This window comes from Dermochelys coriacea, chromosome 12 (genome assembly GCF_009764565.3).
Source record: "Dermochelys coriacea isolate rDerCor1 chromosome 12, rDerCor1.pri.v4, whole genome shotgun sequence".
NCBI classification, from domain to species: Eukaryota; Metazoa; Chordata; order Testudines; family Dermochelyidae; genus Dermochelys; species Dermochelys coriacea.
Window position 1 is genome coordinate 29,345,580 of NC_050079.1, and position 15,718 is coordinate 29,361,297.

Below are 15,718 nucleotides of genomic sequence, written 5' to 3' on the forward strand. Positions count from 1 at the left end.
TATCTAGGGTTATGTTCTGTGATTATTACCGGTACACACCAGGATGTGTACACATAAAAGTACACTATAACTTTCAGCACTGGTTTCTCTTAGTAATGAAACATAATATGCATTGACCTCTCAGGTTTTCTGAATATCTTCCCAGCAATTTAATTTTCACTTGAGAGAAATTGCTGTGAAATGATACTTCCTTCTGGAATGTTTTGAAGTTTCATACCAATTAGTATGAAGCAAAGAAACTGATCTTCTAACCTTTGGGCAAAATTCTCCTCTACAGGTGTCATTACACTCAATCACGTGTAGAAGTCCCATTGTTCCTTTGTGAGATGAGTTCAGGATAGGCATCGGAAAGCCATAGTAAGATAACTTGCAGTGTGAATTGGAAAGAAAAATATTAGTCTAGGAGTGAGTGAATTGTTTAATGTGCCATTCGTAAGTTGGAAAAAGCTCTGCATTTTTAATGCATCCTGCAATGTGTTATCTAAACAAAAAAATTATCATGCCCCTTCCCTAACTTAGGATGGGAAAAAAGAATAATTCCTTTCAAAACTACTTGTGAGTATGAAATAGTCTTTTATATAGGTATACAATAAGCAAACATTCAATTCTGATATCTCGTCTTACCCTCGAGAATCGGTGCTCACATCCTGGCTGGTTTGAAAAGTCCTTTTTGGAATAAACACTATTGCTGTATCAACCAGGCAAGGAACTGTCAAGCTTCAACAGGACTTTATTTTCAAAGTGGAAACCTCTTTACCAAGCTGCTGCTGTACCCTCTGTAGCTTTCTCCCAGTCTCTCAACTCCTTCCCCCTCCTTCCAGTTTCCTGTCCTTTCAGACTCCCAACAGCCAGTGCTCCCAATTCTAATAATTACAAGCAACATCTAAATCACCACAACTATGCCATATAGAAAATCACTTTCCAGGAAAGTATTGTACTTCAAAAGTGCTAGAAGTAGATATCTTTGGGAAGGATGCTACATTATCATTCCCAGAAGCACCACCTTCGGAGGGTGCAAATTGCAAGAAATCTATTTGATATGGCTCAATTAGTCATCAGGTTTTTGGCCTCTGGGCAGGATTTCATTAATTCACTGTTTTCTACTTAAATCTTCAACCTACATTTTTTAACAGGTGGATTTAAGATAGTTCTTGTAAATATCTGGTAAATATTTTACTATATTTATGGTATAATTTTGATCACACTAATGTGTAATGTATTTTGCTAGTCATTACTATCCTGGATATTGGTGCTTAAAATTGATTAAAATTTCTAAGCATGAGTTAAATACTCTGAATGTTTAAAGTAACTGGCATCAAGAAACTGAACACATCAATAGCTATAAAGAAATCATGCTTTGACTTGCTTTTGTAAAAGGCTAATGATAAAAATAAATCCAGTGGGTATAGTTAACTAGAAAGGGTGACAGTGATAAGAGCAATGTTTACTGGTGTGCCAGCTGATTAATAGATGTGGGTATCAGATTAAATAAACACTTGACAGATGATAAAACCCCATAATGATATGCTAAACCATTTAGAAAATACTTGAGAACCTTTAACTCTAAGGATATTCAGAAGTTCGACTTGTTACCAACAGATATGGTAGTTTAAACTAAAAGGGTGAAATTCTGGCCCCACTGAAACTAGTATTACTACTAAAAATTCTATTCATATATATGCACTTTGTAATGGAGTTGACTTTTTTTATGAACACACACTTAGTGTAAAGAATATGGTGCAGTGATAGCACCAAAGCATTGCATTATTGTTCTTCTAAGATGTGGAGCTTTCTACCACTACTCTAGACTATTGTAGCACTTTGTATTTATTAACTTCGGGCAGTTCTTGTTGACTGTAATGTGAATTCTGTACAACATCTGATGAAAATTTTCATCCTTATATGTTCTTCTGATTTATATAATGTCAATACCTACAATGTATGTTAGGCAATGCGTTTTTCTTGTTAATGATGGAATTAACAAATTAACAGGATAACTTGTATTCAAATATTTACAGGTTAAGACACACAGCAAAGTTACCACCCACACAATCCATTATATTTTTACCCTGTCAGTACATTAATTTCCTGATGCTAAATTTACTTTTGCGGATTGATCTAGCTCATTGTAATGTTTCCATTTGCTACAGATGTTGATCCAGAAACTGTGAAGATCTTGCAATGTCCCACCTACCTGTGGGATGGGCTTTGGGGAGAGCTGATATAATGGCTCTGGATATTTTCCACACTAAGAAAAAATATACTGTTGTAATGAGAACCTGAGTGTTGATTTAGTACAAATAACACTGAGAGACAGACTCTTATAGTGCATCGAGTGTAAGTTATTTCTAGGTTCCAGTGAAGCAAAGTGTTAACAGTTTGTCAGTAACACAGAGAAGTCTATTCAGTAATTGGAGTTCTGAAGAATGCTGCCAGCTATTTAGACTACAGGGTATATTTTTTTTTTCCAGGTGGTATGTAGCTGATACTCACAGCAAATAAGTTATACTGGTCAGTAAAGGTATTTAATCACGCAAACCCTGTATGCAGCCTTCAAATCTGTTTATTCCTTACTAATAGCAGATCACCTCTTGTCCAGGCAAGAGCCTGTGAGTTTGGCAAGCAACCCCTGTGTCTGGAATCTGAAACCGTGACATTTTTGTCAGAAATTCATTAAGTTTGAAGAGCTAAACTTGGAGCATTGCCAAAGCTGGTGGAGGGGAAGAGTGAAAGAGGTGACATGATCAGTTAAGTTGGATTGCTTACTTTGGTGAGGGGACAAGAGTGGGATTTGGGTTACAGATTTAATTAAATTATCCAAATACATTCAGTGTATTAATTTAATCTAGGTTAAATGATTTTTATGTTTAATGAAATTCCAATTTATTAAGGGAAAAACAGGGGCATTATTCTTTTTTAATAAGTAAATGTGTTCTGTGTAACTATTAATGCATGCTAAATCAATTTTAAAAAATCAATGCGTATTTAACATACAGAAGCTGTCTTGTTCATTGCAAATTAAACTCTAGATTTTTTTGATAATGAAGTCCTTATTCTCATTTCTGTGCACAACCAGAATTCCCTGTTTGAAGTCAGAGTCTTGGATATGCAGGGATTGCAAGATTGGAAGTGGTCTGCTATCACGATTAGCCTTTGTAAAGGTAGTGAAATACTCCAGCAGTAAGTGTTGCAGGAACAATCCTCATTTCCTACCTTACAGGAGTGTGGAGAGGGTAAATACATTAAAGATTGTAATGGTGGCCATATAAGTACTTTAGATTCTTGTTGACTATAATGAGAATGGGGTTGGGCCCCAAGGGAGTATGAAGCTTGAGGTCATGTTTGGGGGTTCTAGGTGTCAAAGGTCAAATAGAACATTTCTCTTAAATATTCTGGGAGATGATAATGGGGAACCGCTCTGTGTTTGCTCGCACATAGACCAAACAGACACTTTCCTTCAGTCTGACTTTTTTCTTTTGGATTAAGAAAACAACAAAATGAAAAGGAATAAATGTGAAGTCTCCATGAGAGTGGAGTGTGTGCAAACATCTCCCGTGGTACACTGCGCTGAACTCTGCCTGTTAAAAAGGTTGCCTGAACCTATTGCACTTCTAGACACTTAAAGTTCCCAAAAGGCAAATCATGACACACGTACAATTTACCTCCATCCTGAGTATATGCATCCTGAGGATAAAGAACTGGATTTACACATGCCTAGCCAAAATATTTTAGTTTAAGATTGAAATTTTGGAATGAATTGCTAAGGCATTCAAGACTGCCTTGAATTTTACAATTTCTGTCAAGTGCAGCAGCTGTAAGTGTCTTAGCTGCAGGCAGTGCAAGGGAAAGAAATGTTGACTATAGAGATTCCCTTCCAGGCAGATCCAATGAGGTCAGTCTTTAAATGCCATCATTATGTGAATTCACTCAAAGCAAGCAAAGTATAATTTCTCCCCTGAATGACAGAGGAACCCTGCAAGGGAAAAAGGAGAGGGGAAATGCATGCTGAGAAGAATATCTTAGATTTCTACTTCCCAAATGTAGTCAGGTATGCCTTTAAGTCAGATATACTAGGTCTCATTTTTCGCTCACTAAAACTACTTTTACACCAGTATAACTGTGTGGATTTCAGTGACTTACAGCAGAATAAGTGAGAGGTTAATCGAACACCCTAATCCTCATGCTCTGGCTGCCTGTTACGCATGAATGTAATGTAAATTTAAATTGCTTGTTTTCTCATGCACGGGGTTTTTCTGTGGTCAGGTTCTTCAATCTCAGACTCAAGCTTGGCCAGTTCTGTGGCCTTGAGACACCAGCAGCCTTCTTTCACATTTACTCTGCATTTGTGATCTGTTTTTATAGTGCCGCAGGCTTCCCAGAAACCTTTGAAGCTCCTCCCCTCCCATCGCTCAAATGATTTGTCTCTTTGCATTTTATTGCAACCTTCCAAAGCTACTCAGGATACAGCTTCTTTGGAAAAGCTTCTCCAGAGAACGGCTTCTATCTGGCTTTCTCCTTCCTATCTCCCATCTGCTCTGTTTTCAGCTTTGAGGTTTTAAACACCAGTTAATGGCACTTATTTTTTTTATTCAGTGGAATCAGTTCTCCTCTGCAGAGAACCTAGTAATACTACAGTAATCTTTGGAGATTCAGGAACAGATGACTATGCCCCTTTCCCTCTACCACCCAGCCAGGCAGAAGAGAGAGATTGGCCAGCCAGGAAGAAGAAACATATACACTGACTCATGCATTCAGTAACCCATTTATCCTCCCCCACACCTTTAAACTCTTTCTGTGTGAAAGAGTTTGGTTGTCACCCTCTCTGCATGCAAGTGAATACTGTTAATTTTCTGCTATGGTGAAAGTGCCAAGATGGGTGGTGGGGGCGGACTAATTCATCCTTGCACTAGCTCAAAGAGGTTTGGACCTGAGGGCTACCTTTACTTGTGCCCCTCGTTGCAATACTCATCATGGACATTGTAGGGGACCCCCCTCCATGTCTCTTCTGACTTAGAATTATAGAATCATAGACTTTAAGGTCAGAAGGGACCATTATGATCGTCTAGTCTGACCTTCTGCCCAACGCAGGCCATAGAATCTCACCCACCCACTCCTGTAACAAACCCATAACCTATTTCTGAGCTAGTGAAGTCCTCAAATTGTGGTTTAAAGACTTCAAAGTGCAGAGAATCCAATGCCTTGACTGGCCCATGCCCTGCCCCAGAATGCCACATGTTCTCAGGGTTGTTGCAGGGCTGTTTTTATGCTTTATTTGTATAGGTGCCCCCTGAACCAGGGTATTTGTGCAGTGAGGGAAGTGGACAACAGTATGACTGCCCTATGCAATGGGAACCTATGGCAATAATGAATGAGGTCCAGATTTTGACTTAGTCCTATGGCTCATGAGCTTTAGAACATGTCCCAAGTGGATTTGCTATGAGACTTAAATTTTGGGGTGAGGAAGGAAGCTTTTTGCTATATACAGCACTGCATGACTTGCTAATGTGATAGAAACACTTGGTTTCATTATTAGTTAGAGAGTTGTGCATGAAGCACAAGCAAGATGACAGACACATGGTTAACATGATGGTAACTGAGTGTCAGCTCTGTGATCCGGCTTGGAAGGGTCAGATCATCAGTAAATGTTGATTTCACGATATACGCTCAAACTGATTAGAAATATTTCCATGGATGATTATCAAAATGTATAGATAGGCAAAGTAAGAAAACTGCTGCTTGACAATTTAATTTGATTTAAGGATTTTTACTTTGTATATTTTGTGTGGTGATAAAACTTTAACAATTTGATTCTCAATATCCACTGTCATTGAATCATCGTCTGCCCTGCCCCATAATTTCCTGCAATTGTAAAAATGTAAATTAATAAAAATAGAGAAACTCAAAACCCATAATTTTGCACAATTGTGAAAATGTAAATAGAAAAAGCATGAAATGAAAAGCAATAGCTGTCAACATTATTTTTAAAAATTCAGATTCTGTCTGTGACTCAGTTACATACAGGCACAAAGTTGAGTGGTTTCTTTTTTTTTGGTTTTTCCTTTTTTCTGTTCATGCTCAGAAGGACACTTGATTTCCTCTTTTTCTCATTTCAGAGAAACTAAGCAAATTAGATCCCCAGAAAGAGTGGGTTCTTTGTTTTGTTGTTTTTTGTTGTGAAGTTTAATAATATCATAGAGCTACCAATGCAAGCTCTCTTTATTCTCTGCTATTTGCAATAACCCGGAAAGTCTTTAGCAGATTTTTTTTTGTTTTATTTTTTAAATGAGTACAGCACACCACATCTTGTACAAAGACAATACCTTTGAGCCTAGTTTTAATTAGACCATGTAACATGAAACAGTCTAATTTTCAGCTTTCTCTGTGTATTGATATTTCTCTTTCCTTTTTTTATTTCCCCAACAAAGTCTGATAGGACAAAAAGAAAAGGAGTACTTGTGGCACCTTAGAGACTAACAAATTTATTTGAGCATAAGCTTTCATGAGCTACAGCTCACTTCATTGGATGCATTTGGTGGAAAATACAGTGGGGAGATTTACACACGCACACAACATGAAACAATGGGTTTTATCATACACAGTGTAAGGAGAGTAATCACTTAAGATGAGCTATTACCAGCAGCGGGGGTGGGGGGAAGGAGGAAAACCTTTCATGGTGACAAGCAAGGTAGGCCATTTCCAGCAGTTAACAAGAACATCTGAGGAACAGTGGGGGGTAGGGTGGGGGGGGAGAAATAACATGGGGAAATAGTTTTACTTTGTGTAATGACTCATCCATTCTCAGTCTCTATTCAAGCCTAAGTTAATTGTATCCAGTTTGCAAATTAATTCCAATTCAGCAGTCTCTCGTTGGAGTCTGTTTTTGAAGTTATTTTTTGTTGAAGGATAGCCACCCTCAGGTCTGTAATCGAGTGACCGGAGAGATTGAAGTGTTCTCCAATTGGTTTTTGAATGTAATAATTCTTGACGTCTGATTTATGTCCATTTAGTCTTTTACGTAGAGACTGTCCAGTTTGACCAATGTACATGGCAGAGGGGCATTGCTGTCAGATGTATGTCACATGATGGCATATATCACATTGGTAGATGCGCAGGTAAACGAGCCTCTGATAGGCCTAATCACATCAGCCACACTATGATGGTGTCCCCTGAATAGATATGTGGACAGAGTTGGCAACGGGCTTTGTTGCAAGGATAGGTTCCTGGGTTAGTGGTTCTGTTGTGTGGTGTGTGGTTGCTGGTGAGTATTTGCTTCAGATTGGGGGGCTGTCTGTAAGCAAGGACTGGCCTGTCTCCCAAGATCTGTGAGAGTGATGGGTCGTCCTTCAGGATAGGTTGTAGATCCTTGATGATGCGTTGGAGAGGTTTTAGTTGGGGGCTGAAGGTGATGGCTAGTGGCATTCTGTTATTTTCTTTGTTGGGCCTGTCCTGTAGTAGGTGACTTCTGGGTACTCTTCTGGCTCTGTCAATCTGTTTCTTCACTTCAGCAGGTGGGCATTGTAGTTGTAAGAATGCATGATAGAGATCCTGTAGCTGTTTGTCTCAGTCTGAGGGGTTGGAGTAAATGCAGTTATATCGTAGAGCTTGGCTGTAGACAATGGATCGTGTGGTATGATCTGGATGAAAGCTAGAGGCATGTAGGTAGGAATAGCGGTCAGTAGGTTTCCAATATAGGGTGGTGTTTGTGACCATCGCGTATTAGCACCGTACTGTCCAGGAAGTGGATCTCTTGTGTGGACTGGTCCAGGCTGAGATTGATGGTGGGATGGAAATTGTTGAAATCATGGTGGAATTCCTCAAGGGCTTCTTCTCCATGGGTCCAGATGATGAAGATGTCATCAATGTAGCAATCAGTGCGCTACATTGATGACATCTTCATCATCTGGCCTTTGTGATGTGGTCAAAGTATAAGGCTTGGGAAATTCTTTGCAGCAGCTTCTGAATGGACATGAGTGTGGCAAGATTGCTTTTGTGAAGGCCAGAGGGCAAGATGGGGATCTTGGATAAGAGTTTTAGCCATGTGGACAGATAGGACAACTATATTTTAGAGAAATTATGTGGAAAGAATCGCAAGACTTACTTAGAGTTTGGATGTGAGGACCTAGAAAGAGAGATCTAACTCAAAGATACCTAGGTCATGGTCCTAAGTGACAGGAAGTTCTCCACAGGTATTGAGAGAGAGGATTGTGAGGGGAGGTTTTTTCTTATTGCAGGGGGGATTGTGAGGGGAGATTAGGAGCTCTATTTTAGCCAGGTTTCGCTTGAGTTGGCAGCTAGATTTCCATGAGATGTCAGACAGGCCAAGATTTTCATTTGTGTGCAATGTAGTTGTAGCCATGTTGGTCCCAGGATATTAGAGAGACAAGGTGGATGAGGTAACCACTTTTATCGGAACAACTTCCGTTGGGGGGAGAGAGAGACAAGCCTTTGAGTTACACTGAACTCTTTTTCAAGTCTGGGAAGGGTACTCGGAGTGTCATCACTAGATACAAGGTGGAACAGATTGTTTAATGTAAGTAGTTAACACATTTCAAAGGACTGTTCGAGGTGAAGCAGCTTGTAAATACCGCCCTGTGACTGGAAGGTGCTATTGGTCCTTTACGTTTACGTTAACTATTTATGCAAAACAATGTGTTCCACCTTGCATTTAGCTGTGACACTAGGGCAACTTCAGTTAGGTTGACCTACAGCCACCACGGCAATTAAATCGGCTGTTAGTGTCCACGTTACCCTCTTTCTGCTGGTGGTACGAATCCTCACCAGGAGCACTCTTTTACCTTTGATTGTTTTTGTTTCTTTGTGTTCTGTGATTTTCTGAGTGGGACACACAGAATGCAATGGAGTGAAGCAGGAAAGAGGCTCTCATGAAACAAAAGTAAAGGGGTCCGCTTACAAGTAATGTTTTGTGTTTTTCCAGCAAGAGCCAGTGGCATCACAAGCACTGAAAACAGGACTGTGATCCTCATCTGGATCAGCTATATGTGATGTCACTAACTCTTGTTAGGGAAACACAAATCCTGATGCCTGATCTTGGCAGGCTGAGAACTAATTAAAAAAACATTTTAGTTTCAAAATGTTATGATTTGTAATTGTAAATGCAGCTGCCTAGTGGGCTTAGGAGATTGGTCATTGACTTCTGTAGGGGAAAGAACAGACCAGTTCTCTTCATTCTTTACCAAAATAAACATTTTTAATAGTCTTTCTGGCTTGGCTTCAATAGGAACAGTAAATATGCTGCTCTCCACCCTCTAACATGAGTACTTACACAAGGAAATCTGTGGGGCAGAAATGATGGTAGCTGTGTTTTGCCTTGTGTTTTTTTCTGGTCATAAAAGAATAAATCTACTTTTTGTGTTTTAAAGTTAACCAGTTTCTTTTATGTATTTTTCCTGTAGGGCCAGTAGACTGTCTTTGTAGTGTCTAGTAAACACTCAAGTTGGTACTACACAAAAAGCAATACTATGTTTATTCAGGATCACTCCTAAGTTTTAACATTTGAAATCACTTTTCCATCTGTGTGCTTTAAAGCCTACAAGATGAATTAGAAAACCTGTGAAGATATCTGGAAGAGGTTTCAAAAACAAATTAAAAAATAATGACAAACAAAATCAAATTTCTTTTGTGGCTGATATTCTTTCACCTGTAGATAACTAGAAAAGCCGTCAAAGAAAAACACATTAGTTTCTAATTTAAAGTGACTTACTGTAGGAAAGTAATCACTAAGCCTCTAATGATATCTTTTTGACAACTTCCTAATCCTTACAAGTTGTTTGTAAGAGCTGCATCAAGCCATCTTGTTATCAATGCAGGGCTCACCAGAATAATTCAAAGAAATGCAAGACCTGTGATCATTTAGATGAAATTGTACCTTTTTAAAAGCACATCTACAGATAGCTCCTTGCAGCTTAAAACAGAATCATACCAGCTGGCTTTATTCTGTCATAAACATCATATTGTGTCAATTGCCCAAAGACCATAAATAATAAACAGGCAAAAATAGAGGTGAACTAAGTATTTCACTTGGAGCAATAACATACCCCATTTTCTGGATTGTTTGTTGTTTACCTCTGTGCAGTAATCAATGTCATAAATATGTCAATGATTGGTTGTTTTTTACTTTCCCTTTTTATTTATTTTCCATTTTAAATGTATTCTTCCTTTTTAAAAATAAAAAGGCAGAGAAGAGTGTGGCATTAAGTAACATTGATGAGTTTCTACTAAGATATTGATAGGCATACCTACAACTCCTACCATTTTTCTCATTTAGCTAATATTTCCCAATGTACTTTATGATAAATAGGATGACAGTATAAGCAGTGGCCATATAAAGTCTTGCTAACTTTACCTAAGACAGATAAGTAGGTTTACTGCATTATGTGCAGTACTCCTTTGCATGTATTTGCTTATTATAGGAAATTGTGACTCTCAGAGCTCCTCCATGTCTGCTGGCAGAGGGCCCACTCTTCTGTAACTCCTGTTGGGCCTGACACACTCCCTACACCTAATGCAAGGCAGCAAACATCTGTTTCTCCAGATGTCTTCTAAATGGCCAGCACATAGGGAATCTGATGTCAACTAAAGTAACACATTTCCAGTGATGACGGTTTTTGACTTGAGCTTATGAATTTGAGATGTCAGCCACCAGAAATCGCTGATGTCGCTGATCTTCTGAATTTCTCATGTTGGATGAAAAGCTGCACCTGTAGGAATGGATTCTTTATTGTTCAGTGTAGTGAGTCAATTCTATATTATAGCTAACACTGAAGACAGGAATTTTAATTTTCTATATGCAAACAAATGGGTGAGAGATATTTTCCTAACTTACTAAAAGAGGGTGAAATCTATAATTTGTTGCCAGAGGTATGAATATGGATTAATTAATCTGACCTGTAAAGAGATTTGTTTTCTCAGCTGCTCCCAATGAAACAAAACATCAGAGGACATATCAGTCCTTCAATAAGTGCTATCTGGTAATACAATGGAGTGGGTAGGTGAGGGAGGGGGAAATAGATGAGAAATCAGAAGCCTCAAAGGAGCTGGGCACCCAACTAGCATTGAAAGTCAAAGAGTTAAGTGCATAACTCACTGGGGAACTTTTGATAAACCCACTCATATATAGGGTAGGATTTTCAAAAATAGTGTCTAGCAGTGTTAAAAACACAAGACCCTCAACTTGTTCTCCTAAATCATTCAGGTGCTTTCAAAAATCCTCCTCGTAATTCTTTTGGGTATACAGTGAGTAGACATGAGTGAATGAATAATGGGGTTTTCATTTCAGAGGCTGCCCTAAAAAATCCACCCAGAAACTATGATTTGGTTGAAATTGAAACAAATCGTTTGTTTGTTTTTAAGCATTTTGGTTGAACTGGAAAACTCAAACTTCATTTCAAATTGACCAAAACATTTTGGTAGACTCAACTTTTTTTTCTGGTTTTAATTTTGATTGATTCTGAGTATTTCACATATTTGTATTGGCCACATTTGAAACTGAAACACCATTTTCAAGTCAAAATCAAAATAAAATGTTTTGAATCTCCTTAAATTTGTTTTCAACCAAAAGTACTTGCTGAAGGATCCCCGCCCCCCCCCCCCATGCATTTTTTGATGGAAAAACAATTTGTTGAGAAAATTTCATCCACTCTAACAGTGATCTTGAGGAATGTTTGTCCTTGCAACATGAGGGGAGATATTCATCATGTATAACTATTAATATAACAAAAAATATAATCCCAGTTGTCTGGTTTGTGCCTTTATAACACTTTATGTTTAACTGTGAACCTTTTTACATAGTTTTAATCAGGATCCTGCAAGAGGTGGTGCTAGCCCATTGGAGGCCCTAAGCATGAATATTTTGGGATGCCCCCTAACACGTACTAAAAAAATGAATAGGAGACCCCTTGAGCTGCTTGGGGTCGTAAGCAATTGTTTAGTCTGCTTGTGTCTAGTGCCAGCTCTGCTGGTAAACACTGATGCATGTACCTAGAATTACCTATGTGAATGTTGCCGCTGAAATGCACATTAAGTGTTTGCAAGGTTGGGGACTTTGGCACCTGTTTGATATTTGACTTTATTCATTAGTGGTGCTAGTCTAGAATGATGATGATGATGATGATGATGATTCTCTTTCCATAGGATTATTAAAAGCAAGCATGTATTATCTAAATTGTAACAAAAATAAAAGAATAGAAACACTAAAGAAAATAAGACTATTGGATGATATATAAATCACTTCTGAGATTAATTTACTTTGTAACAATGACACTTAAACTCATTGTTCACATGGAGAAATTTATAATTCAAGAGATGTGAATTTTAATTGGCATAGATTAAAGTGCTTTATTACCAAGTTAGCCAAAATGTAATGCTTCATGGGATTATTTATATGATCATTAGGTTTAATAACTCAAGGAGTGAAATTATCAAGCATATATCAAGGGCTGCAATATAAACTAGTAAAGGCTAGATTCTGTTAGCTATTCCTCAGTAGACCCATTGAAATAAATATATGGCCTTAAGTAACGGAGTTAAGAAAATATGAACAATTTGTGTAAGAGAGGCAGTTAGTGTGTATGTGCATTTGTCTGTGTGAATATATAAATGCTTTGTCCTCAAAGTAAATCCACATACAGACCATGTGGAGGTGAGACACTCACTCAAATTAGTGATATGCATATGAGTCACAACCTCTATAAAAGTATACAGAGAATGGAACTGGGTGAAATAGCTCAGAAATGCCGAGTCAGTTTGAACTCAAATAAAAAGCTGAATTTTGCTTAGCACATATTGGTGCTCCTTTTGTTTTCATTTTCCATTAATATTCTAGTGAGTGACTTGACTGTTGGAAAGAGTTTGTGGAAACATTACTACTGGATAATAAATTCTAAACTCCAATTTTGCCTTCATGAATGAGTATTTGGACTATAAACTTAATTTTAGGAATTACTTTCATCCAATTAGGTAACATAAACAATACTATCTGACTACGTGACATGTTTCTCATTCAAAACTAGTTAACACACCTTATTTTACAAATTTTCAATAATTGTAACAAAATGCTAATACACTGCAGGGAACAGACTTTACTTCGTATCAGTTTCTGTATGATTTTCATACACCAATGATGAAAGTAAACATAATTTTTAAAGTATCAGGGGTAGCCGTATTAATCTGTATTCACAAAAACAAGAGTCCGGTGGCACCTTAAAGACTAACAGATTTATTTGGGCATAAGCTTTCGTGGGTAAAAAACCACTTCTTCAGATGCAGGAAGATGAATCTGAAGAAGTGTCTTTTTTTTTTAACCCACGAAAGCTTATGCCCAAATAAATCTGTTTGTCTTTAAGGTGCCACTGGACTCCTTGCTATATTTAAAAAAAAATAGGTAAATGTAATTATAAGAATACATACGTAGGCAGAGGATCTGGACAAGTATAGATCTCAACCTTACTTTTAACTCATTTCTAAAATATTGACTGGATGTTAAGACTGTTGACTCAAACATTTGATCAATCCTACTTAAATGGAAGAAAAGTGTTTTGTTTCTTTTTAGCTCCAAAATCTTATTAAACCTTTATGTATGGCATCATGCTTGTACCCAATGTATGCTGTTGACTTAAGACTCTGGGAGGAGGGAATGCTACTTGGACAGAAATAGAAATGAATTGGTCCCTAATCCTACAAAAAAGTATACATCTGCTTAACTTTAGTTACAGTAAATAGTGTTATTGACTTCACCTTCCTTGGAGTCTTTCTCTCCTAGACAAAACAAAAGGTTTGTTTCGTTGTTTCTTTTCCGATGGTGATAACTGGTGCTGCTTTAAAAAAAAATCAGTTAAAAAGAAATCCAGGGAGGGGAATACCCAGTACAACTTTTTTTCAATCAGCCCTTGTGATGACAAAAGTTATTGTTTTAAATGCAAGAATGTGTGGTATTGGAACAAATTTTGGAAATACGGATCAATTAGTCCTAACAGCCTCCAAAAGCTGAAGTCTTCTTAATGCTACTTTTTTTTTAAGAGTGTATTTTTCCATATATGTGAGAACATATATGAAAAACTATTGTTGATGTGGGGGTGAGTGTTGCACACTGCATACAACATTCTTGTAGCTTGAAATTCTAAATCCATTCAATTGTGAGTGGATTTTAAAATTTCTTAGGACTTTCTCCAGCAGGAGATTGAAGGTTTTCTCTTTGCCCTTTCTATTACCATTCAAAGTATGTAACTCTTTGAAGCTCATCATTCTTGTCTTTGTTCTAATGTGACAGAGATCATTTGACTACAGAGAGGCCACAAATACTTCAGGGATTACATTCTAGATCACAAGCTGTTGTTTTCCTTATTCAAAATATTATGAATATCAGAATGTCATGAACAATATTAACACAACAACTTAGTGATATTTTGTCATGAAGGTAATAGTTTGATTTCTATAAATAAATATACCTATAGTATTCTGCCACCTGTGATATTTGAAATGATGCAAATGTGTGATGAAAATCTCAAATCAAAGATGCAGAGGAAAATAGTTCACAAAATGATGTGCAAAATTCAGAACTTTACCCTAAATAACATTCTATCAAACTAGTTTCATAATTGTATCTAATGTAAATATTCTATAATGCTAAATTGGAGAGCACCAACTTACTGTTACAGGGATAAATTTGGTCATAGATGAGGGATGTAAATTTTAGGTGGGAGGAAAGGAGATTTATTGGTGGTGATGGACGTGGCAAATTTGGAAAGTTTAGCTGAAGGTTCAGATTGATTCTTACTTTGTCCAAAATTCTCCTCTTAGTCTAGATACCCTTTATTGCAATGAGTAGGAGTGAATGAGATTAAAAAAACAGAATCACATATTGTCTATGGGCAAAGGCTGATACTTCGATACTTGTATTTGAGAATCTTAATATGTGGATGACATTTGGACCCATAAATATGTATATTGACTGCTGATTAAATATTGACCATATCACTCTTGTGTCTCTTTCTCTCTCTCACTCACACCTGCCCCCGGGTGATTTTTTTTCTGTACATGATCTGGACTTCCCCTCTTTCCTGGACTGATTTCTTGAGAGTGGTAAAGGCAATCTGGTGGCCTTTCAAGGTGTAATATATATTTCTTTAGGATCAGGGCTCATTTCTGAACCCTTCAAATTAAATACCAGTACACAAGTTACAGCAGCAGTGGGAGCAGGAGCCTATTTGTTCCTGTTGCTGAATGGTAATGGGAAAGGGGTTGAAATAATTTAAATCAGCTATTGGGGAGGATTTGGGGAACAGGTCTACCTAACCACCCCATCCCCTATACTCAAAGTAGTAGGAGTGAAATAATGTTCAGATCAAGATGAAGCATTTCATTGTAGGAGCTGTAGTTTACATACTCCATATAGCTGTAGAAAAGGAAAAGATAGATGTGTTCTGCTTTATTGTATTCAATTTTGATATATCCATCATAGTAGCCTCAGCTGGACAAAGTGTGGATGATATCCAAGATGAACAACACACATTGCTCTGATATGATCATGCATCAGATGATCTGACTACTCTAAAATAATACTGCCTGTAACCAAATTCAATACTTTTCAGTTTGGTCAGAGAAATTGAGAGCCATCAGAATATAAATCACTGTATCAAGTACAGAATTATATGCTGCAGATAGACCCTTTCCAATGGCAATGTGAAGTTTTCTGAAGTTGGTT

General features: G+C 37.6%; 1 long non-coding RNA gene across 3 annotated transcripts in view; it reads left to right on the forward strand.

The window, feature by feature from the left end:
* The window catches only part of LOC122456299, a 183,230-nt gene that overhangs the window by 30,476 nt on the left and 137,036 nt on the right, over positions 1-15,718 (forward strand). The window contains exon 3 of one of the 3 annotated variants that reach the window (XR_006275142.1): positions 2,151-2,994. The exons of the other annotated variants lie outside the window; for them this stretch is intronic. This is a non-coding gene — a long non-coding RNA (uncharacterized LOC122456299). Of the gene's footprint in view, positions 1-2,150; positions 2,995-15,718 lie in introns of those variants that run through there. 3 annotated transcript variants of the gene reach the window in all.